The sequence below is a fragment of the Peromyscus leucopus genome, chromosome 7, assembly GCF_004664715.2.
Source record: "Peromyscus leucopus breed LL Stock chromosome 7, UCI_PerLeu_2.1, whole genome shotgun sequence".
NCBI lineage: Eukaryota > Metazoa > Chordata > Mammalia > Rodentia > Cricetidae > Peromyscus > Peromyscus leucopus.
The window spans coordinates 99,957,501-99,980,447 of record NC_051069.1 but is presented as its reverse complement, the minus strand read 5'-3'; the positions used below and the strand labels follow the sequence as shown (position 1 = coordinate 99,980,447).

The window sequence follows — 22,947 nt, the reverse complement described above, 5'->3', positions numbered from 1 at the left end:
GTCTCAGACAACCTATTCTCCATAGAAAGATCTGGATACTGTTTTCTCAGCTCATTTTCAGCATTCCAGCATTTGACATCTGAAAGTCCTTCCTTACTGCTCTGTCCCTCCATCAAACCAATCCAAAATCTATTGAGACCTAATTAAAATGTATCTGCCAGTTCTGTGGCAAACACTTGTTACCTCTGAAATTTCATGTCATTTCTCACAGCCCAAACTTTGGTAAGTTCCTTGAAGATATGATCAGTTCTGATAGCATGCAATGCCCAGTTCTGTGCTATGTATCCTATATCTGATGAGGCGGGCTATATCATCTCTAAGAAAGCATGAAAGAAAAGCAGAACCAGGGCTGGAAAGATAGCTCCACCATTCAGAACCAGGGCTGGAAAGGTAACTCCACCATTCAGAACCAGGGCTTGAAAGATAGCTCCACCATTAACTGCTTTCCATGCAAGCATTAGGACCTGAGTTCAGTCCCCAGGACCCATGGACAAAGGCCAGATGTGGTGGCGCATGCTTTTAGTCTCTGTGTTGGAGAGGTGGAGACAGGAGGGTCTTTGGGGTTTCCTGATCAGACAACCCAGTCTACTCGGGCACTAGGCTCCAGATGAGTGAAAGATTCCGACTCAATAAATAAATAAATAAATTAAATTTTTAAAATTAAACCCGAAGCTGACCTCTGACCTCCGACCTCCACACACATACAAGGTTGTGTGTGTTGGGGGAGGGGGATGAACAGAGAAATGGGGATGCTATGGCAGTCAAGGTAGGAGATTGCAGCTGTTACTAAAGACTCTCCCTTCTAAGACCCCTGCTTCCCTAATGCCTGATGCCACTTGGTCACTAGTGAATACATTTCAGTGTGTCTCTCTGTCTAGTCAACACAGTTTGGAGGACCTTTCAATTCCTACAAAGGTAATTTCATTGAAACGTTATGAAGATTTAAATCTCAAGCTCAATGTTGTTTTCAAGCAGAACGTTTGAGAATGTGCATGGCTGGTACCCAGTACCTTTCCACTAAAAGCAGAAAGCACAAAATACTTTGAAAGCTGCATCTCCTATTATTTTTCTGATGCTGCCAACAAGTATGGATTTAAAATGTCTCTCTGATTATGTCAAAGGCTGAGGAAGTGGCTTGGTTGATAAAGTGTGTGTCACACAAGCATGAGGACCCACATTCCAATTCTCAGCACTTACGTAAAAAGCTTGGCACAGCTACACATACCTGTAACCCCAGCACTGGAGAGGCACAGTCAGGATGCTCCGGGGCTGGCTGGTCAGTGAGCCTTTTGGAATTAATGAGCTCTAGATTTGGTGAGAGACCTTGCCTCAAAAATTAAAGTGCAGAGAAATAGAGGATGACACTGAAATCAACCTCTCTCTCTCTCTGTGTGTGTGTGTGTGTGTGTCTCTCTCTCTGTCTCTCTCTCTCTCTCTCTCTCTCACACACACACACACACACACACATATAACACATGCATGCATGCATGCACACACACATGCACACGCACACACATTTCATCAGAAATAGATAGGGATTAGACAGCCAAGGAGACATGGAAATATTGGCTATGGACAAACAGTTTTTTTGTGGGACCATGTAGGCCTACATGTTGTCATTTTGAAGAGGCAAAATCCTTGGCCCACTGCCTAAAGAAAAGCCAGTATAAGAGGAGGTCGAGAGGGACTCTCCATTATAGTGTCTTCCTGCTCTGCCATAGATAATGTGTTTCCTGTGGAAAGTTCTGGATACTATTTTCTGACTGATCCCAAGTCTAGTGAGGACTAGCTAAAACCTATCTGCCAGTTGTTAGGGATAACCTACTTTCTCTGATTTCCATGCCATTTCTCAGATAGCCTAGACTTTGATAAATTCCTAGAAGATATTTTCAGTTCTAATATGTGTGCCTATCATCACAGAAACTGCAAGGCAATCCCCTGACACACAACAGTTAAAAAACAGTAGTGAGGGGAGCTGGAGATACAGCTCAATGGGTAGAATGAGCACCCACTATACATAGCATCCTGGGATGGATCCCCAGTGTAATATGAAATGAACACAGTAGGCTACCTGCAATTCAGCACTTGGGAAGTGGAGGCAGGAGGAGCAGAAACCCCAGGTCATTCTCAGCTGTCTATGGAGTTCGAGAACAATCAGGAGTACCTGAAACTCTGCCTTAAAAAAGGTGTAAGTGAATGGGGAAAAATGGTTTCCAAACTTACTAAAGAAAACTGGGTTTTACCACAAGAATATGGGAATATCCCTGGGCTATCAGACCCTAGCCAGCTCTAAAAGAAAATTGGCACAGGGGTCTGGCTTCCTCATCTCCCATCTCTTCTCTGTTATATGTTTTAATGCAAATTTGCACAGTGCACAAAGGTCCTCACAGATACACCTTTTGCTGTGAGTAAAATCTACACCTAAAAAAAGATGCCATACTAGTCTATCTAGCCATTAGTGATGGATTCCCTGTTACAGCTTGTCCACTTTCTAATATGTGCTCACTAGGATTAACTTTCAACTTTTTGTCATGTTTTGTGGTTATTCTTTGATAATTTCATACATGTATTCGATCATTCTTATCACTCCCGACCTTGTCAGATGTCCCTTCCATTCCTGTCACCAGCCCCCCTCACCCCCAGCTCCAGACCTTTGGCCATGGTCATGTCCTTTTGTTTTTCTTTGTGGCCCACTGAGTTTAACCAGAGCTGCCTGGGTGCCCACGGCGTGGGACTCTCCAATGGAGCTTGGTGGGTCACTCCGGGCTCTGCTATGTGCTCTTTTAAAAGCAGACATGATGGAATTTTATATGGGTTTTTGACTGAACTTTTCTCTTATTCTTAAATTGGATTTCCATCTGTTGTGAAGTATTTGGCTTTCCTGGGCTGATCAGATGGCTCACAGGGCAAGAAGCACTTACCACCAAGCCTGATACCTTGAGTTTGAACTCCAAATTCACATGGAATTAGGAGAGAACTAATTCCAGCAAGGTCTCCTTTGACCTCTACACACACACACACACACACACACACACACACACACACACACACACACAAAATAGATAGGTAGATCTCAAATTAAATATTTAATTGAAAGTAATGAATATGAGCCTCACATCCCCTCCTACTGTGTGTGTGTGTGTCTACACATGTGTGCAAGTTCTGTATGCAGCTTGAGTTCTATTCTTTTAATGATTGCCTGGGTTTCAAAATATTTGAACGTTCTTCTACTAATAACTATACCCATTCCTTATTGTACATTTCTCAAGTATTTAGCATTTTGATTAAAAGTAAATGTAGTATTATCCCAGGTATATTTACCAAACTCTTAATCCTAATTTTACACCTACCAACGGCGTTTTCCAGACTTTACTGGGTTTTTGTTTTTGTTGTTGTTTTTGTGGGGTTGGGGATTGAACCCAGGACCTCCAGCATGCTGGACAAGAGTTCTACCACTAAGCTACAGCTGCAGACCCATGTTTTGTTGTTACTGCAATTTTCTACAATCCCTGCCCCTGGCTGAGAGTGAGCTTAAGGTGTATATACATTTCATAACATCACATTTTATACATCTCAAGCTCTCAAGCATTTCTAGTTTTAAATGATTTCTCAATTCACCACCTGTTTTATTATCCTTAAAAATGTGTCTCCTGGCTGTTCAGGCTACATTTGGAGTAATGTTTCAAAAAGGAAGCTAGAAACCAAATACATGTGGGAGTCAATGTGAGGAGCCCCACATGCCTCACGATAGATGGGGCATATTCATGCAGGTTTCAATTAATGTCTGTCCCTCGTGTGTTCTTCCACTACTTGTCTGTCTGTTGCTCTTCCTGAAGTTACTAACATGTTCTCTCTCCATATGTTAGTCTAGAAAAATCTGAAAATTTAGAAACTTTTGCTTTATGTAATGAAGTCAATCTTGCCCTCCTTTGCTTATGCTAAAGATTTTAATCATGAAATTTTATTTACTTGTTTGTTTGTTTTTGTTTCACCAAATATTGCTCCAGGTTGCTGACAAATTTTGCTTTTGACTCTTTGGTTGTGATATCTGGTTTCCCTGGGTTGTCAGCCACAAACTGGCACAGACGCTGTTTGTGGTTGGTTTTTACCCGTTTAATGACCTTCAAAGCGTCTCTTGACTGATGGCATAGTGGGAAGGAGTGAAGGACATCATCTTGGTAACTTGGTCACCGAGAATCAGCCAATGACTCATGTGACAACATGCATCCCAGAGAGTGGAAGTTGGTGTGTCCAGCTCCCTGTGGTGTCCCCAACTACAGTTAAGCTTGTCACTTGTCCAGTGTGAACTGGTAAGTGATTAGAAGAATGGACACATGAGCATTCAACCAACGAGGAACATTATTATCAGAATTAAGCTTGTTGTTATTTCAGTGGCACACAGAGCAGTGTTCATAATCACAAAGCAGAACTGTGGGTAATCACAGTAGTCATTGTCCGAGCAGCCCTGCCTTCATGTCAAACAATGCAGAAGCTTCATAAATTCAAGCAAGGAAAGTGAGAGAAAAAGATAGAAGCTGTTTAGAAAGGAGAGAGAAGATGCTTTGTCCTGTGAATACACAAAGCTGTGAGCCTTCCTCCATGAAAGATTCCAGGTAGCAGACAGAGGACTTCAGTGGGACCTCAGTGGCCTCCCAAGACAAACAACCTCCCTATGCAGGTGATCAGAAGTGAGTGCTCTAAAGCCACATCACTGGAGGGAGATATCTGAGCCGCATTTTGGTATCATTTGGGGATCAATCAGAAATGCAGAAGAGCTGTCAGAATCTGTTCCCTCCATAACATTGGTCATACTTCTACATGTTTCCTAAGTGTGTTTCCCCTACCTCCATGCAAGCTGATATTCTGGGTCATGGAAATGGCCTTCAGTCCTATCCTTTAACATCTCATGATAAGAATCAAGAAGGCTGCCTGAGGAGATGGCATGGTTGATAAAGGCTTGATCTGCAGAAATGAGGACCTGAGTTCATTCTCCATAACCCAAGTAAAAAAGCCCTGTGTGGTGGTGTGCACTCACAGTTCCACTTGTCAGGGAGGCCTAGGGCTCAGTGGCCAGCTAGGCTAGCCAAACTGGAAAACTCTAGACTGTCTCAACAACAAGGCAGACAGTGTTCTGAGAAATGAAATGTGAGGTTGTCCTCCAGCCTACACACACACACACACAACACAGAGAGAGAGAAGAGAGAGAGACAGAGACAGAGAGACAGAGAGACAGAGAGACAGAGACAGAGACAGACAGAAACAGAGAGAGAGAAAGGAGAAGGGGGAGGGGAGAATGGGTACAGGATACAGAAGGTCAAGTTACAAAACAAGGGTCTTCACAGGCACGCACAGCTCTTCTTGGGAAAGTACAAACTTCCAATTTTCCAGACACTGCCGTTATCTTAGCCATGTAAGAAAAATGTGAATGTCCATTCCTGCAAACTGTTTGTTTTATAAGTAATTAATTGACTAGAGTTTTAAGTGGCCAAGTTTGGAAAGAGGGCCTAAAACAGAAGTGATGTATGGGAAGGAAACTGTCCTCACACTGTAGATCACAGTGCTCCTAGTGCCTTGAGGGGTGTTTGAACCACAGTGCAGAGGTGTTCTTTAGAGAGAGTAATGCTGTTCTGACCCAGAGAAGATCTGGGTCTGAAGTAAACCTTAGCTAAAATAAGGAATGCCTAGGAAGAAGGCTTCAGTGCATAAATAACCAACCACAGAGAGGAGGGTGTATGGTCATTCAGGACAAAGTCTGGTTAAATATGCAGAGTAGCTTATCATTTACCACCTAGACAGAACACAAACTGCAGCACACATACCCTGAATACACCCTCTTTCCTACAGTGTTTCATCCTAATTTCTTTTTATTCTATCCAGAATTCCCAGGGCAGAAGGAAAGGAGGAAGGGTCAATCAAAGTGGAGCTGGGGGAGAAGGGACAGGGAGAGAAGGAAGACACAGCCAGAGTGGCACTGGAAGGGTCTGCCAGCTACCAGTGTGGCAGAGCCTTTGTGCCTGACCTCTGCTTCCGGCCAGAGGTTCAGATGAAGCCATGATGAGTGTTAAGAGGCTGCTTGCTTCTGACTTATGAATAATTCCAGATCTGAGGCTGATAGTGTACAGGGAGAGGGCATCACCTCCAGCTAGCCATACTGGGGAACTCTGTTGGAGAAAGTGTCTTACACAGCCATTCAGTTGCCATAGCAGGCACTGATCCACTGACCTACTTTAGGATGATCCCTAAGGATATGCAGCAACAATAGACATGACATCACAATCGACAGAACTGGGTCAGCAGTATGAAACAGAGCAAGTCCATACATCTGGGGCTTAAAGCCTCCTGAGGTCAGGGGTGGGGAGAAGAGAACCCATGAGTAATCCTATTGAAGTATTTTCCCTATCACTTATTAAACACTGCCCAGCCACCCAGCATAGAAACAAAGTGCAGATCATGCCTGGAAAGAAAATACAGATGCCTACAGCTCCTTCCCATGCTGTGTCTCAATAGCATGACAGTGAACATGTACAGGATGGGCACATAGAATTGCATGTCCATGTCCATGTGCATATACACCACATGGACACACACACCTCCACCTCCAGTCAGGGAAGATGTGTGTGTGTGTGTGTGTGTGTGTGTGTGTGTGTGTGCATAGGTATACGTGCATGTACATGCATATATTCGTGAAGGACAGAGGTAAACTGCAGATGGCATGGCTCGGGTGCTGTTTACTGTGTGTGTTGTTTTTATTTTTATTGCAGTTATTATTCGTGTGGGTGTTTGTATGCACACACACACACACACACACACACATGTGCAAGCCAGGGCACATGTGTAGAGGTCAGAAGACATTTGCAGGAGTCAACTTTCTCCTTCTGCCATGTGGGGCCTGGGGACAGAACTCAGATCGAGCTAGCTCACCAGGCACCTTTACCTGATGAGTCATGTCTCCGGCCCAGCCACCTTGTGATTTTGAACCTGGGTCTCTCAGTGGGACCTGGGGCTCACTAATTGGGCCAGGCTGACTGGGATCCCCTTATCTCTGCCCCCTCCGTGCTGGTATTACCAGTGCCAGGCACCCTTGCCTAGATTTTCCTGTGGGTGCTGGGGGTCGAGCTCGGGTCCCCATGCTTCCCTTTACCAACTCAGTTCCCAGTCCTGTGTCATCAGCTTCCTGCACCACAGAACTTCTTTCCATCTGTCCCTTGGTCCACTCTGTGTTGGTGACTGGTCCTCTCTTCCAATCTGTGTCCCCTGGTCCACTCTGCTGGTGACTGCCCTCTCAGAAGCAAGCGAACATCACATTACTGCTCATCTCAAGGGTGCTGACCCTACTTTGCTATCTAAAGAGTTATCCTCATGCTCCCGAGTTTGACGTGCTTGTTCTAATACCTCCCATAACTAACAGAGGTAAGGGCTCCGGCCCATCAGATTAACGCAAAGTGGATCCTAGCTCACGACTGATGTTCAGAGTCCATGTTAGAAATGATGAACACTGAGAAGTATACAAAGAGGGGTAGGAAGTGGGGGGGAGGCCAAGATAGCTGGGTGGAGGAACGAGACAAGTCATTCCCCTCCTCTCAATCCTAGTGTCTTTAAAACAAGTTTGGAAACAGCTACAGTACGTCATAAAACTGGCTAATAGAAAACAACGCCTGAGAAAGTTGGTTTGTGGGTTATAAAACTGAAAAGCCTATCCATTATTAAATCTCCACACCAAGCATGGTGGTACACACCTGTGTAGATGTAACCAACCGTCTTATTAAATAAGAAACACAGAACCAATGCAAAGAAGAAAGCCAAGAGGTCAGAGCTAAGAGCTGAAACCTTACTCTTCCTCCTGCAGTGGTCCTACCTCACCGAACCAGAGCTACTTCCTGTGTGTCTTTTTATAGTGTTTATGTTCTGCCTTCTCATTGGTTGTAAACCCAACCACATGACCACCTTGTCACGGCCTGTCTGTATAGACCTCCAGGTTTTCTATGATTGGTATTGAGATTAAAGGCATGTGTATCCAATACTGGCTGTATCCCTGAACACACAGACTAGCTCTGCCTACCAAGTGCTGGGATTACAAGCATACGCCACCACTGCCCTGCTTTCCTATGGCTTGCTAATAGCTCTGACCCCCAGGGCAACTTTATTTATTAACATACAAAAAACATTTTAATACGAATAAAATATCACCATACACCTGTCCTCCCAGCTACACATGAGGGCTGAGGCAGAAAGGTCTCAAATTCAAAGTAAGCCTGGGCAACTTAGGGATTCACTGTCTCATAAAAAAATTGTTAAAGGGGGCTGAGATGTGGCTCAATGGCAGAGCATTTGCCTGGCATGTGTGAGACTCTGGGTTCCATCTCCAGCACCATAAAATTAAAACTAAAAATAAACAATAGCTTCATGTATGAAAAGAAGGTCTACTATCAATCATATGCCCAATTTCTCTAAAAGCACCTTGGAGGAAAAGGACTGGTCATCTTACTCTCTGGCAAGCTAGACAAATAGAATTTCTCCAGCCTCAAGCTCCAAGAACAAGTCTGAAAGAAGCAAATGGCGTCAGAACGGGCTTTTGGAAGAGGGGGGCAGAAAACAGCAGCTGAGACTGTGTCAATACCAGGGTCAAGCCATCAAGTCAAATGTCCCCCGATGAGCATGAGAACATGGCCATTCAGAGGACACCTCCTCTGGAAGCTTAAGCCAAACACACATCCCAGAAGAAACCCTGACCAGCCATGTTTCACATTATGAACTGATGGCCCCGGGGTAGAGGCTGTGAACTCTAAACCCAGGAGGCCCTGCGCCAACCCAACTCTCACTGCTATTTTTAAAGGCAAGTGTGGGTGAGGGGTGAGGGAGGGAGAGTTTTTCCACTAGTCGTCAGGAACTGAAATAGGAAAGATCAACAGAGGCATTTATAAACAATGAATGCCATTAATTTTTTTAAGCTAGGACAGGGTTGGAGACAATGTTCTATAGGAAAGAATGGGGGACATAGGCAGGGGGAGATGGCCCAGGGGTCTTCTCAGTGTTAATGGGAGCTTTCTGCTTGATTAATGATATTTCAAAGTCCTGGTGAGGGGCTAGGGGATGGCTCAGTGATTAAAGTGTTTGCTGTACAGGCAGCAAGAGAGGATGGAGTTGGGATTGATCCCCAGAACCCACATAAACACAGAGTAGATGTGGCAGGCATCCCACTTGTAATTCCATCAGTTGGATGGCAGGACAAGGGATCCTCAAAGCAAAGTGGCTAGTTTAGGCCAGGCTTATTGGTGAGCTCTGGGTTCAACTGAGAAGCCATGCCTCAGTAAAGAGTGAAATTGAAGACTCCTACCTTAGAGTCTTCACACTTCGATTTCCTGGAAAATTTGGCCTAACTTGAGAGTTGAACTGAAAGTAGAGGAGACAGGAAGGTCATTTCTAGTCAGTTTTTCCTGGGCCCATGACTAGATGCAGCTGAGATAGCAAACCCAGTCCTTTTCTTTCCTCTTAATGGAAACCTGTTGATTGATGCATAGGGTTTAGAGCTATCTAAAACACGATGCTCTCACTGCAAAGTTCCAGATCCTTCTAGTACATACCACAAGGAGAACAGGGAGAAGTCTAGGGCTCCTTTCGGGAAGGGTGAAAAACAGCAGGTCACGGAGAGCCTGAACTGAGCTGGGTCTGCTTAACATCAGTGTGTTTTGCCGGGAAGACCATCAAACCAGGAGGCTTTCACTAGGGTGGTGAGAATCAAAATCCTCCTGCATGCGCAGCCAGCACTTCCCCCATTGGGAAACCCCATCGTTCTTCCCTAAGATGCCAACAGTACCCAATGATGGGAACACCAAAACCCAAACTGCCTCCACAGTTCCTCTTGTTTCAACATGATCCTACTTTCCTAACTCCTCAAACAGAATCCCACTTCCCTTCAAATGCATGCCCAGCGGTGTTTCCTATTACAAGGGAAAATACACACCTTGTGGAAAATGAGGAGATACAAATAAGCAAAACCAAACTGAAAAGGTTTATAAGTCTACCACCCACATGTTAGCGGTTTGCTTGGAGCCCATGTCTGTTTTTTAATATGCATGTACATGCCTGTTTTAAATGAGTTTTCTAAAGATTGGGGGCTTTTTGCTCTGAGGATGACACTTTTTTCATTATATTGTGAACATCATGTCAGCCATTATTAATTTTAAAATTCTCTCACTAGCCAAAAATCTAGTTTGTTTATGGATGTACCAAGTTTTGATTACTACTATCTAATTTTGTGATATTTGGGTTTTTTTTCACATATCTCACTGTTATTAGTAAAACTGATATAACTTTTTATTGCTAATTATTTGCAAACATGGTTATTTTCCTAAAACCCAATGCTGGAATTGAAAATTCTATAAGTTTCTGATGGTTAGAACAGAGATTGATACCAAGGAAATACTTGTCCCAAATTTACCTGGCAACAAGTGATGTCATTTCCTTCTCCTAGCTTCCGTGTGTGAGAGTATTCGCCATGCCATGCAACCAGTGGCTATTTTGTTTGGTTTTTCTTTTCAATTTCTGCTTATTTGGTAGAATAATGTAGCTTGAGTTTTCCTGCCTTGCCCACAGCCAGTCCCACAGCCGCTCAGACACAAACAAGTAAACACAGAGACTTATATTGCTTACAAACTGTATGGCCATGGCAGGCTTCTTGCTAACTGTTCTTATAGCTTGAATTAACCCATTTCCACAAATCTATACCTTGCACGCGCTTGTAGCTTACGGCATCCTTACATGCTGCTTGTCCTGGTGGCAGCTGGCAGTGACTCCTTCTGCCTTCCTGTTCTTTTATTTCTCCTCTCTGTTAGTCCGCTATATTCTGCTAGCACGGCAATCATGTTTTTTTATTGACCAATCAGAGCAATTAATATAACATAGCACACAATGCAGACCACCTCAACACCTGCACTCAGCCTGTGTCCTAATATCCTCTATGAGACCTGCTGAGTAAAGCACGAGAACCGAAACAACATACAGAAATCCAAACAGAAAATATAGAACTTTATATCTTTCCATAATTCTTTGGTTACTAATCTGCCATTTATTAATGATTAATTTTCAAATCCATTTCTTTTGTTAGTTGTAGTTCCTATCTTGATTATACTTAGGCTCTTTATCTTTATTCTTCAACTTGTAAGACAGACATTCTAAGTCCTATGTATATCATTGATTCACAGACAGTTTTCACCCTCTTCTCCACAATGTGTGTGTGTGTGTGTGTTGTGTGTGTGTGTTGTGGTTTTTTTTATTTTTGGAACCAAATCTCATTTAGTAAAGCTAACTTTGAACTTTTATGTAACAAGGATGACTTTCTATGTAGCAAACTGTACTAGATTTCCTGCTTGCTACAGTCAGGTCAAATCTCTGTCACGCCAGTCCACAGCTGCTCAGACACAACAAGTAAACACAGAGACTTATTTGCTTACAAACTGTATGGCCATGGCAGGCTTCTTGCTAACTGTTCTTATAGCTTAAATTAATCCATTTCTATAAATCTATAGAATTTATAGATTTCTATAAACCTTGCCACGTGGCTCGTGGCTTACCGGCATCTTCACATGCTGCTTGTCATGGCGGTGGCTGGCAGTGTCTCTTCCCACCTTCCTGTTCTCTCAGTTCTCCTCTCTGTTAGTCCCGCCTATACTTCCTGCCTAGCCACTGGCCAATCGGTGTTTTATTTATTGACCAATCAGAGTAATTTGACATACAGACCATCCCACAGCATTGAACCCCTGATCCTCCTGACTCCACCTTTCAATTACAGTACTGTAAGCATGAGCTAGCACCCAGAGCCTCATGCACACTAGGCAAGCACTCTACCAACCATTATGACTAGATTTTTATGTGATCAATGTTAATCAATATTTTTGGTATACTGCTTTATCACAAAACTGTACTTAGAGTCACTCTTATTAAGAATAAATAAGCTAGTGCTTAAATTTTCTTCAGATAATTTATTAGTTTCAACTATTAGTTTCTTACCCCATCCAAACTTTATTTCCAATAAGTTCTCCTAAATAAGCACCTGTCACTTTCACCAAAAGTGAACCTGGTGCCTCACCAACATTTGGTGCTTATTTCTTTCACTGCTGGTTAGGGAAGTCATTTTCACCAGACTCTGAATTCTTTCTTTTCCCTCTATCCCTCCCTCTCTCAAGCACTGAATTCTTTAAGATATTACTTGGATCTTTCAATCCACACTATTGGTTCATGTTGTCCATTTGTCCCAGTATCAGCCATGTCCTGGTTTAATCACTTCTGTGGTTTAATAGATTATTTTTCAAAAATGTTTTGCCATTCTTGGGCACACACTCTTCCAGGTTTGTCTCGTTCATTTTAATCAGTTTTTATTTAATATACAAAGTAATGAGTTTCTTGGTGATGTTTGTTTATATCTACATCATTATACTCTGTTGTTCATCCCTTCTTCTCTTCACTTTCCTCTCCCCAAGTAGCCCTCTCTCTGCTTCATGTCACACATATTCCACTATTCCATTCTGTTGTTCCTCCTTTCTACTCTTTAGACCCCTTCCTCTCTCTCTGGTCTACTTTCATTCACAGGTAGGTAGGTAGGTAGGTAGGTGGATGGATGGCTGATGGCTGGATGAGATAGATAGATAGATAGATAGATAGATAGATAATAGATGAATAGATAGATAGATAGATGATAGAAAGATAGATAGATAGATAGATAGATAGATAATAGATGAATAGATACATAGATAGATAGATAGATAGATAGATAGATAGATAGATAGATAGACAATAGGATAGATACATAGATGATAGATAGATAGATAGATAGATAGATAGATAGATAGATAGATGACAGGTAGATGATAGATGGATAGATACATAGATGATAGATAGATAGATACATACATACATACATGATAGATACATAGGTAGATAGATAGATAGGTAGGTAGTAGTAGGTAGATAGATAGGTAGATAGGATAACAGATGGATAGATACATAGATGATAGATAGATACATACATACATACATACATACATACATAATACATGATAGATACATAGGTAGATAGATAGGTAGGTAGGTAGGTAGGTAGGTAGATAGGTAGGTAGATAGATGACAGATGGATAGATACATAGATGATAGATAGATAGATAGATAGATAGATAGATAGATAGATAGATAGATAGATAGATAGACAGACACTGTACATGAGAGAAAAGCCTACAGTATTGTCTGAGTTCCTAGTCTGGCTTATTTTGTTTCCATAATAACCTCCAGTCCTATCCATTTTCCTGTTGTTACCATGGAAAGGTTTGACCATGGAACTATTCTCTGCTAGAGACCAAGATTGCCAGATCCCCGCAGCAGGTATTTTTGGAGGGACTGAGAATTATCTGCTTTCCTCTAGGTAAATACATCTTCACACAACTGACTCAAAGCCATGATTTGTAAATATCACATTGAATACCACAAAGATTTTCTCGTGCCATTTGGAATGTCATAGTTATCACTGGAAGCTCCATGTGGGAGAGATCCCTCCAGGGTAAGAGGAGGAGAATGATTCTGTTACTGTTCCTCCTAAGGGCTGTAGAAGAGGCCAAAACTCAGGGTTCTCTCCATGGCACCTTCTCTCTTCCCCATCTTCATAGCATCAGCCTGGCAATGGAGTACCATGTCAACCAAGTTGTCATTTGGTGTACTCATGACATTTCTGCTACACTCTCATGGCTTCCCAGGTCCTGGCCTGATCTAAGTTCCACAACTGAGTGGCCCATTTTCTGTCCTGTGAGTGAGTACATGCTTGTTTATCTTGAATTGATTTGTAGTTGGTTTGGTTTTTCCTCTTTTGTAGCTTTTTTCCTCTTTGTCCATCTTGGGTGTAGCCTTTTGATGCAGCTCCTTGGATGACTCCCTAGAAAACCCAGCTCATAACATCCACATAATCCTCATGTGTAATTTGGCCAGGACTCTTAAAAACTTTTAGCAAGATGATTTGCAACAAGTAGATAGAGTGTTTTCAACAATGAATTTCTCCTATGAGTATTAAATAAACGATCGTGTAGAAATTTAAATATTATCTAAAGAAAACTATTAATATGCTTGATAAGTGTGATTCACTTCACTGTGGAGTTAATTCTTCTATAAACAATGCATTTCATTAGTATTTTATAATATATTCATGTGAAAATGTAGTTAAGACTAGCTTTTGTTAAGGAGGGCCTTCTTTTTTGAAGATTTTTGTTTTACATATATGAGTGCTTTGCCTATATGTGTGTATACCATATGCTTGCCTGGTGCCCACAGAGGCCAGAAGGGGTCTTCAGATTCCCTGGAACTGGAGTTACAGGCAGTTGTGAGCCACCACTATGGTGCTGGGAACTGAACTATGTTCTTTGCAAGAGCGATAAGTACTCTTAATGTTGAGTCTAACTTCTACACAGCAAGGACCACCTTCCTTGTTTGTAACTATAAAGGAGAGGGATGGAGGCAGTGCACATAAGAAGAATGGTGCATACAGACCTGCATTAAAGCATGGTTGTGTCTGTTCTTAGGTTTGATGTGGCTAGCTCAGACTTAAGGAACCTGAAGTCTTGACCCCAGAGAAAGTCATTGCTCAGGGGGTGGCGCTGTGCTTATTGCCACCTGCTTGTCAGTGACTCAGAACTGGCTGCTTTGCTCTAGATCTCAGAGCACAGAACTGCTGTCGAAACCTTTTAATAGTATAAGCCCAACGTTTTCCACTCTGCCATGCTGTCTTCATAAATTACACATGTATATACATGCACACAATATCCAGACATGAACATCCAAATATAGCTAGTGTGTAGAAGGCATAGTAATTTGTTAAATAATCATCCTATTTTTGTATCTCGTTGTCTTACAACCTCAGTATTATAAGAATCAACCGATAAAAGGAAAAAAAATAAATAAAAAAAATAGATTTAGATTGGAAAAAAAAAAAAAAAAGAATCAACCGAAATCTTTGGAGCTGGCTCAGTGGGTAAGAATGAGGTCCTGAATTCAAATCCCCAGTACCCACAAAAAATAACCCGGAAAAGCTGTGAATGCCAATAACCCCGGCACTAGGTGGAGGAGACAGGAAACCCACCAGCCAGGCTAGCTGAAACAGCAAGCTGCAGGCACAGGGAGAGCTCCGTCTCAAGAATAGAAGGTAGAAACAGATGGAGGAAGATGTTTGCCATTCTGCTCTGTTTCCCATGTGTGTGCGGTGGGCACACACCGACACACTCACAAACAGGCACCACACACACACATCAGATCACACTCAAACACATACACACCAAAAAAAAGTAAATAACCAAGATTAGAACATGATTTTGACCAAAGGAGAACTATCCTCTATCATTTTAAAAAAATAAAATAGCAAGTCCCTGAACAGATGGATAGCATACCTGGGAACACCGATGAGACATAATGGCTAACGCTCTTGCAGCCTTGACTGGCACATTCCTGTCAGCAATCATCAACTTAGAGGGTTTAGCATGTGGAGTGGGAAGAATTCTCTGCGTATTTCACCTCTGTGTTGCATGTTTTCAAAGGCTTGCACTGAGCTACAGGCCAGTTCAGCTTATAATCCACTATGAGAGTCTTAAAATGTAGATTCATATTTGTCAGCTCAGAGAGGTCTTTTAAAGATACTTTTTATTTTTATGTAGATGCATATGTGTGTGTGTGTGTTTATGTCTATGTGTATGTATACCACATGTGTGTCAGTGCCCAAGGAGGCCAAAAGAGGGTGTCAGAAACCCTGGAGCTGGAGTTACAATCTGTTGGGAGCCACCAGACCTGGGTGCTGGGAACTGAGCTTGGATGTCTCCAGCTCCTGGGGGCTTATTCTTATGTACTCAGCCAGGAATGGGACCAGATGTCTCTTTGGAAGAAAATATTGTAATAGTTCATTTGCAGCCCCAGAATCATCTCAGGAAAACTCTGAAAACCTGGAAATTCTTGCTATTTCTCACTGGCTTCACTCTTATTGATCATACTTGCATTTTTATTTTCTTATCCTAAGATACAATCAGACTTCGGAGGGTCACAACTGTCTTTCTAATATTGCTCTTTCAATTTCACTTAAGGAAATCTGGACAGATGAGGGTTGAGACCTGTTGATTCACACGAATGCTGCCCAGAAAGGAAGAGAGCTAAGTTTCAGAGCAGGGCAGACTGGACCCTCATCCTCTTTCCCAACCAGTTTCCTGTCCTCAGGCCTTAGTTCTACAGAAAGGGCAGGTGGAAATTCCTACCTTAGAGGACTACTGAGGTAATAGGAAGAGTCATGGGCCATTATCTCCCTGAGTGCATCAGAGAGATCTCCACTGATTTTGGAAGCTAAGCAGGATTGGGCCTGGTTAGTGCTTGGATGGGAGACCACAGAAGGACCAGAAAGCTCCCAGCCAGTGTGTCACATCCTCCACATTTATTCATTCTTTCCAGAGAAGCTACCAGCTGTGCCTATCCCCGCCTCCTTAGTTAAAGTAACATTTACATACGAAACACAAGGCTCATTTATTAATCAAATGAAGAATCCTGAAAGGAATTATTCCTCCCAGTAGCTCAATTATTTTTAATTCTTCAGACTCAAGATAAGAATTCATAAGTATGGTGCTCTTCATCTCAGGTGTGTCTTTGTGTGTTTCTATACTCACTGACAAACTAATATGTTTAATTTTTTTTCAAATTGCCCTTTGTCCAAATACCAAGAGACGGAATTGTGCTCCATGGCTTCATTTGGCTTTGTTGACCTTGTGTGACTTTAGGATCTTAGAAATAGTCTCCATATCATTATATCAAAGAGAACTGGCATGTAAATGTAGTGGAAATGCATCCCGTATCCTGCATGTGCTTGTTGGTAATTATAATATATGTAATTTGTATATATGTACTATAAAAATATATAGTCTCTCCACTGGTAGCAATTTCAGTGACCCATAATCACCTATAATTTGAAAATTTTTAAATGGAAAATTCTATAAGTTAACAAGTCATAGGCTTTAAATTGCTCTTCTGACTAGGGTGGTAGAATTCCACACTGCCCTGCTCAGGAATACAGCATGCCTTCATCTAGTGGACTTAAGCTGTGTAAGTTACCTGCCTGGTCATCACACAGTAGCCATCTCAGTTATCAAACCGAGTTATCTGTCACAGTGCCCATATCACTCATCCCATTTCACCTCAACATATAGGCTTTTTGCCATCTCCCATCACAAGAAGAGGATAAGTACAATTCATGAGGTGTTGTCAAAAGGGGAGGGGGAAAGAGAGATTTTACAGTCATATGAATTTCATTATGATATGTTATTTTCCTATTTTATTATTAATTATGGTTGCTGCTTTTACTGTTCATAATAATTCTTAAGTTAACCTTATCATGGGAATGAATAGGAATGAAAACAGTATATTTAGAATTTGGTACTACTCAGGCATAAAGTGGGAGTGATAACCCACACAGATACGGGTGAACTGCTGTATTTATAGATATTCATGTTTATATATAGGGTTATACATTTTTTAAATATTTTTCCCAAGCCAGCTGGGTATTGTGGCACACATCTGTAACTCAAGCACTAAGGAGGCTGATGTAGAAAGCATAATAGCCTGGGTTACATACATAGCATGTTTGAGTCTTGTCTCAGGAGAAAAAATGTTTTCCCAAATCATAGTCAAAAAGCACCTTTTCTTATCTGATTTACATTCATTTTCATCGATGATCTATAGTCATAATTCTACAATGGAACAAACCTAAGCAATCTAAATATTTATACAAATAACTCTAACCATTGCTTGTTGCTAATTCCAATACAGCAGTAAGGCTAGATTTCTTTTCTTTCAAGGTGGTTTTTCTCCATCCTCCAAACTATTTCTGTAGTTTAGGGCTCTCAATTATTAAGCCTTATTTTATGTTTAACTTTGACATTTTATGGAATTTTCCTAATAGTTAAGCAATGTCTCAACGTCAACCTCCTTACAAAACTGATCTGGCTAATCTAAGTGTGGTGGCACACACCTGTACCCTCAAAATTCTGGAGGAAAAGTCAGAAGGATTATACATAGTTAATTCAAGGCCAGACTATGCTAGACAGCCAGACGTGGTCTCAAAAGAGAAAAAGAAAAAAGAAAAAATGAGAGCTAGGAGAAATGCTTACTGGTAAAGCCCTTGTCAATCATGTGTAAAGCTGCAAGTTTAATCTCCAGTACCATAAAAAGAAACAATAAACAGTATAACCAACTGTTTAAAATACATATCTAATAATTTTCATTAATAGCATTCATTTTAATCCCATAGATGTAGCTACCAGCATGGTGAAAAAACATCAATCTTTGCATAGAGTTTTTATTCTGTGTGTGAGGGGGGTATTTTTGAGTTGGAGCACATGTGGCAGTCAGAGGACCAACAACTTCAGATGTTAGTCCACACCTTTCACCTTGTTTGGGACAGGGTCTCTTGCTGTTGGCCACTGTGTCCTCTGGACCAGGTGACCCTCCAGCTTGCAGGGGTTCCATCTCTGTCTCCCATCTCCCCATAGGAATGCTGGGATTTCACGTGTGGGCTATGGAAACAAGGCAAATGAGATTTAAACAGGTTCTGAGGATCCAGGCTCAGGTTCTCACTCTGGCATGGGAAACACTTTAACCCCTGAGCCATCTCCCTGGTCTTGTTTCCAGAGACTTTCATTTTCTATTTTTTAACACTTTTAGTGTGTGTGTATGTGTGTGTGTGTGTGTGTGTGTGTGTGTGTGTGTGTGTGTGTGTGTGTTCTCTTGGGTCAGGGTGTTCATGTGGAAAGCAGAAAACCATTTGCAAGATTGGTTCTCTCCTTCCATTGTGTGGGTCTGGGTTATCGACTCACCATCAGGGGAGCAACAAGCCCCTCTGCCCTCTGAGTCATCCCATTTCCTCTCCCCCGCCTTTAGTCACAACAGTACAGGAGGAGAGTTCAGGACAGATGGTCCTGAAGTACGGCAGTGGAACCAGCTCATCAAGACTCAGAACGGTGTCCTCCATCATGTCCTCATTGCTTTCCATGACCTTCACATCTGTAGTTCTCAGGGTCCTGCTTCTGCTCTTTGTACTGATTAATACATTGGATGACTTCCTGCTGTAGCCAAGGATTCATCTCTCAGGCCACCAGACACACTTGCCTCTGTCTTCCTTGTTCTGCCCTTTCTGAATAACAGTTAAATCGCAATTTTGTGTAAGTTTGAAGGTCAGTTTAGGCACTATGACTAATCACTGATATTTTCTAATTCAAATGTTTTACTATGATTGCATTTCTTTCTTAAACACATTTTATTTTCCTTCAAATTAAAAAATGCCCCTTCTACTCCCTTAACTTTTCATACCTCTGTAATTTATAAACACTCCCACAGATCTGTCAAATGCTGTATCTATTATAAAATCCAAAGTCGTTAAACTTCTATTTCCATTATTCTAATTCTTCAGCCTACCCTCTTACATCATCTTGAAGCTCTAGCCTGGGCTACTGAAGAGTTATACAGGAGACCCCACTTCTACCCCATGTCTCCTCTACACTACACATAATGATGTTTAATTTCTTAACTTATCCTCTCATTTTGAAGCTACATTCTACAGTAGCTATTTTTAAGATTGAGCACATGGAAAGAAAGGATTTTAAAGAAAGATTGAAATTTTGGAAAATACCTGTTTTCTGCCATCACTTATGTTTGGCAATTTAGCTGGGAGTATAAACCTAGGCTGGAAATCATTTTCTGCCAGAAATTTAGGATCCAACTGTTTTTGAGGTTCTATGGTCTTCCAGTTTCTAAACTACCACTATGAAGTTCTGTGTTCATGTCTTTTGTTAAACATGCTTACCATGTTTCCATTGGCTTTCTTTCTTCCAGATAAATATTAAGCTCACTTCCATTCTTTTAGTGTAATCTTACTAGGCCTTTGATATGATCAAGTGTATTGTTCCAATTCAATACTATTTACTTGAAATCCAGTGACATCTTTGTTTCTAAGTATTTAAACCTATTCACTCCTTTCTTTTAAAAGTTTTGCCTTCATTTCTGTGTTTGTTTGTGTGGTGTGTCAGGGATGTGAGTACCCTGCCTATATGTACAGGTCAGAGTGTCAGGGATGTGAGTACCCTGCCTGTATGTACAGGTCAGAGTGTCAGGGATGTGAGTACCCTGCCTGGATGTACAGGTCAGGGGACAGTTGCAACAGTCTGTTCTCTTTTTTTTTTTTTTTTTTTTTTTTTTTTTATGCAGATGTGAGCAGGTCAGATCAGTTCTCACTCTCTGATGTCACTCCGAGAACTTTTTTTTTTTTTTTTTTTTCTTTTTTTTTTACATGTGTCAAAGTCACTGTTGATGTACAGTAGTCAAAGCTAGTCCATTGATTATCTCACGATTTTATTTGTCAGCTTTCTATTCAAGCTACCTGAAACAAATATCAATAAAGGTACAGAGATGGCAAAAAAAAAAAAAAAAAAAAATAATAATGACAAGTTAACCTTTACACACTGAGCTATCCCACCAGCCTCTCTGAAATCCTTTCATATGCATAAGTTCCTCATTTTATGGTGAAAATTTTGTGCACTTTCAGTAAAATCTGTACTCCAAATTTTGATCATATCTCAGGGTAATTATCAATATAACTGTAAAACATTCTTTCATGAAGCTGGGCAGCACTGAGCCTCAAGACCTAGGCAGTCACATGGTGCTGGGTGTTCTGTACATCACACTATTCTGAACTATAGTTATAGTGAAGTAAGAATATTAAGTGCAGTTGGTATGTGTATATGTTTGTGCACATGAGCATGCTTGTGAGTATGCAGATGTGCACAAGTATATACATGTGTACACATGCCTATGGAAGCCAGATGACATTCTCAAGTGTGGTTCCTCAGGCATAATTGCCTTGTTTTTGAGACAGGGTTGTGTCTTTTCATGGGTCAAAGGATGTCTCATATGACACTGCTCTGTTAGCAACCCTGTAGAGAGAGGGTACTCATTTGATGATGAAAGTAGTTAAGGGAACAGAAAAATGTGGTTGCATTTTTAAATTTGAAGAGCCAGTGTGGACATATTAAAATCCAAAGCTAAGTGTTTCTCTCTAGTCGGACATAAAGGTAACGTACAGCAAAGTGTTGGTGATGGAAGGCAGGAGTAACAGAACAAAGTCGGGCCAGGCCTTCTCCAAATCTTTCTAGAATAAACCAGGACCACTGCAGTGATCCAAACCACTCCCTCCTTGTTCTCTGAAGTTCCTAGTAGAAGCTTTCCCCCTTCAATCAAGCTTGTCACCGCACAGTGGAAATGGGAACACCTAACACCGAGTAATTGCTGGTGGTCTGATTCATACCAAGCAGCAGAGTATGAAAGCGGGCCGGAAAACCGAAGTCAGGGAAATGAAATATATAGATGAAGGAAAATATACCATCATTTATAATGACACCATTTCAGAGGCCAGCTCACAGCCAAGCAACTTCCCTTTGAAGATCTTGCTTACCTTCCCACACAGGCACAAATAGCAGGCTCTGAATTAAAATGAAAAGTCATTGCTTTCCAAGGCCAGCCTTTGAAAGAACAGCATGCTTTACCTGAGGGATTATTTTCAGAAACAAAGGGGGCTTTTCTGCCACTGTGTATAAACAAGTAATATGCCTTCATGGTGTGGTGTGTGTGTGTGTGTGTGTGTGTGTGTGTGTGTGTGTGTGTGTGTACACGCACATGCCTCTCGCGCACCTGGGAGGGTGCAGGCAGAAACAGAGAGCAGCTTTCTGTCTTCAGGTGTAACAGAGACAGGTTCTCTGTTAAATGGTGCTTCCTGACGGGACTTTCCAGGTGACATCTTCCAAAAGATTTCTAGTTCTCTGCCCATTCAATGACTTACCCATTGCTTTTCCCCCGAAGAACTATGGATCCTTGCACTTCTTTGTTATATCATCTAATTAATCCCAATTTCATCTCCACATATGTTAAGCAGTCCCGCCAAAATGAGAGGAAGTATTTGAGCCAAGCTGTGAAAGAATGGACTTTTCATTTTTAAAACTAAACAATGCAGATAGAACTTGACATTCCCTTTCAGCTTTTGAATACTCCTGCAATGTTGGAGAGTCTGCTCTCATGAAGTTCCTCACATCAGCCACTGTTGCTTCACTATGTGCTGTGATTATGAGGGAATTCGTTCATTGGTTTATTGAATGCATTGTGCATAGGGCAAGGCTTACAGCAGCAAACCAACACACGCTGTCCTTGGTCTCAGTGAGTTCACCCTCAGAGGGAAAGGAAGACAAAGCAAGCTTTCAAGTCAACACTTATTGCTAGTTAGAATAAATGTAATAAAAGATAATCGTGGGGTGCTGTAAGAAAGAACCATAGGAGGGCTGGGTCATGGCTCAGTGACTTGAGTACATACCTAGAATGTGTGAGACCCCAGGTTCATCTCCAGCATGAAGGAGGAGGGCGAGGGGGAGATAAAGGAGAGGGTGGAGAACTGGAGGGGAGAGAAAGAGAAGTGTGAGAGTAACAGGATGGAAGTAAGAGGGGAGAAGAGGGAAGAGAAGAAGATGGGAAGAGGAAGAGAGGAGAGGACAGTGGAAAAAGGGAAGGGGACAGAAAGAGGAAGAGGGGGTGATAGGGAGATAAAAGGAAGGGGGAAAGAGAAGACAAATATTTGGACAGAGGGAGGGAAACGCTTGGTATAGATGACAGAGTCAAAGCACGGGAGTCACTAGCCAAGTAAAGAGAGACAGAACAGCATTGCAGATACATAAAGCAGTGCATATAAGGACCCTAAGGGACTGAAGAGCTAACGCGTCCAGAGAAATGAAAGAAAGCCACGTGGCTAACAGATCATGAGCATAAGGGATTGCAAGCTTTCCTCAACTCATAACACACACACACACACACACACACACAAAAAAAAAAAAACACACACACACACACACACAC

At 41.8% G+C, this 22,947-nt stretch overlaps 1 protein-coding gene across 1 annotated transcript in view; it reads left to right on the top strand.

Moving 5' to 3' along the window:
- The window catches only part of Stac (SH3 and cysteine rich domain), a 127,855-nt gene that overhangs the window by 58,915 nt on the left and 45,993 nt on the right, over window positions 1-22,947 (top strand). The gene's annotated exons all lie outside the window — the stretch shown is intronic.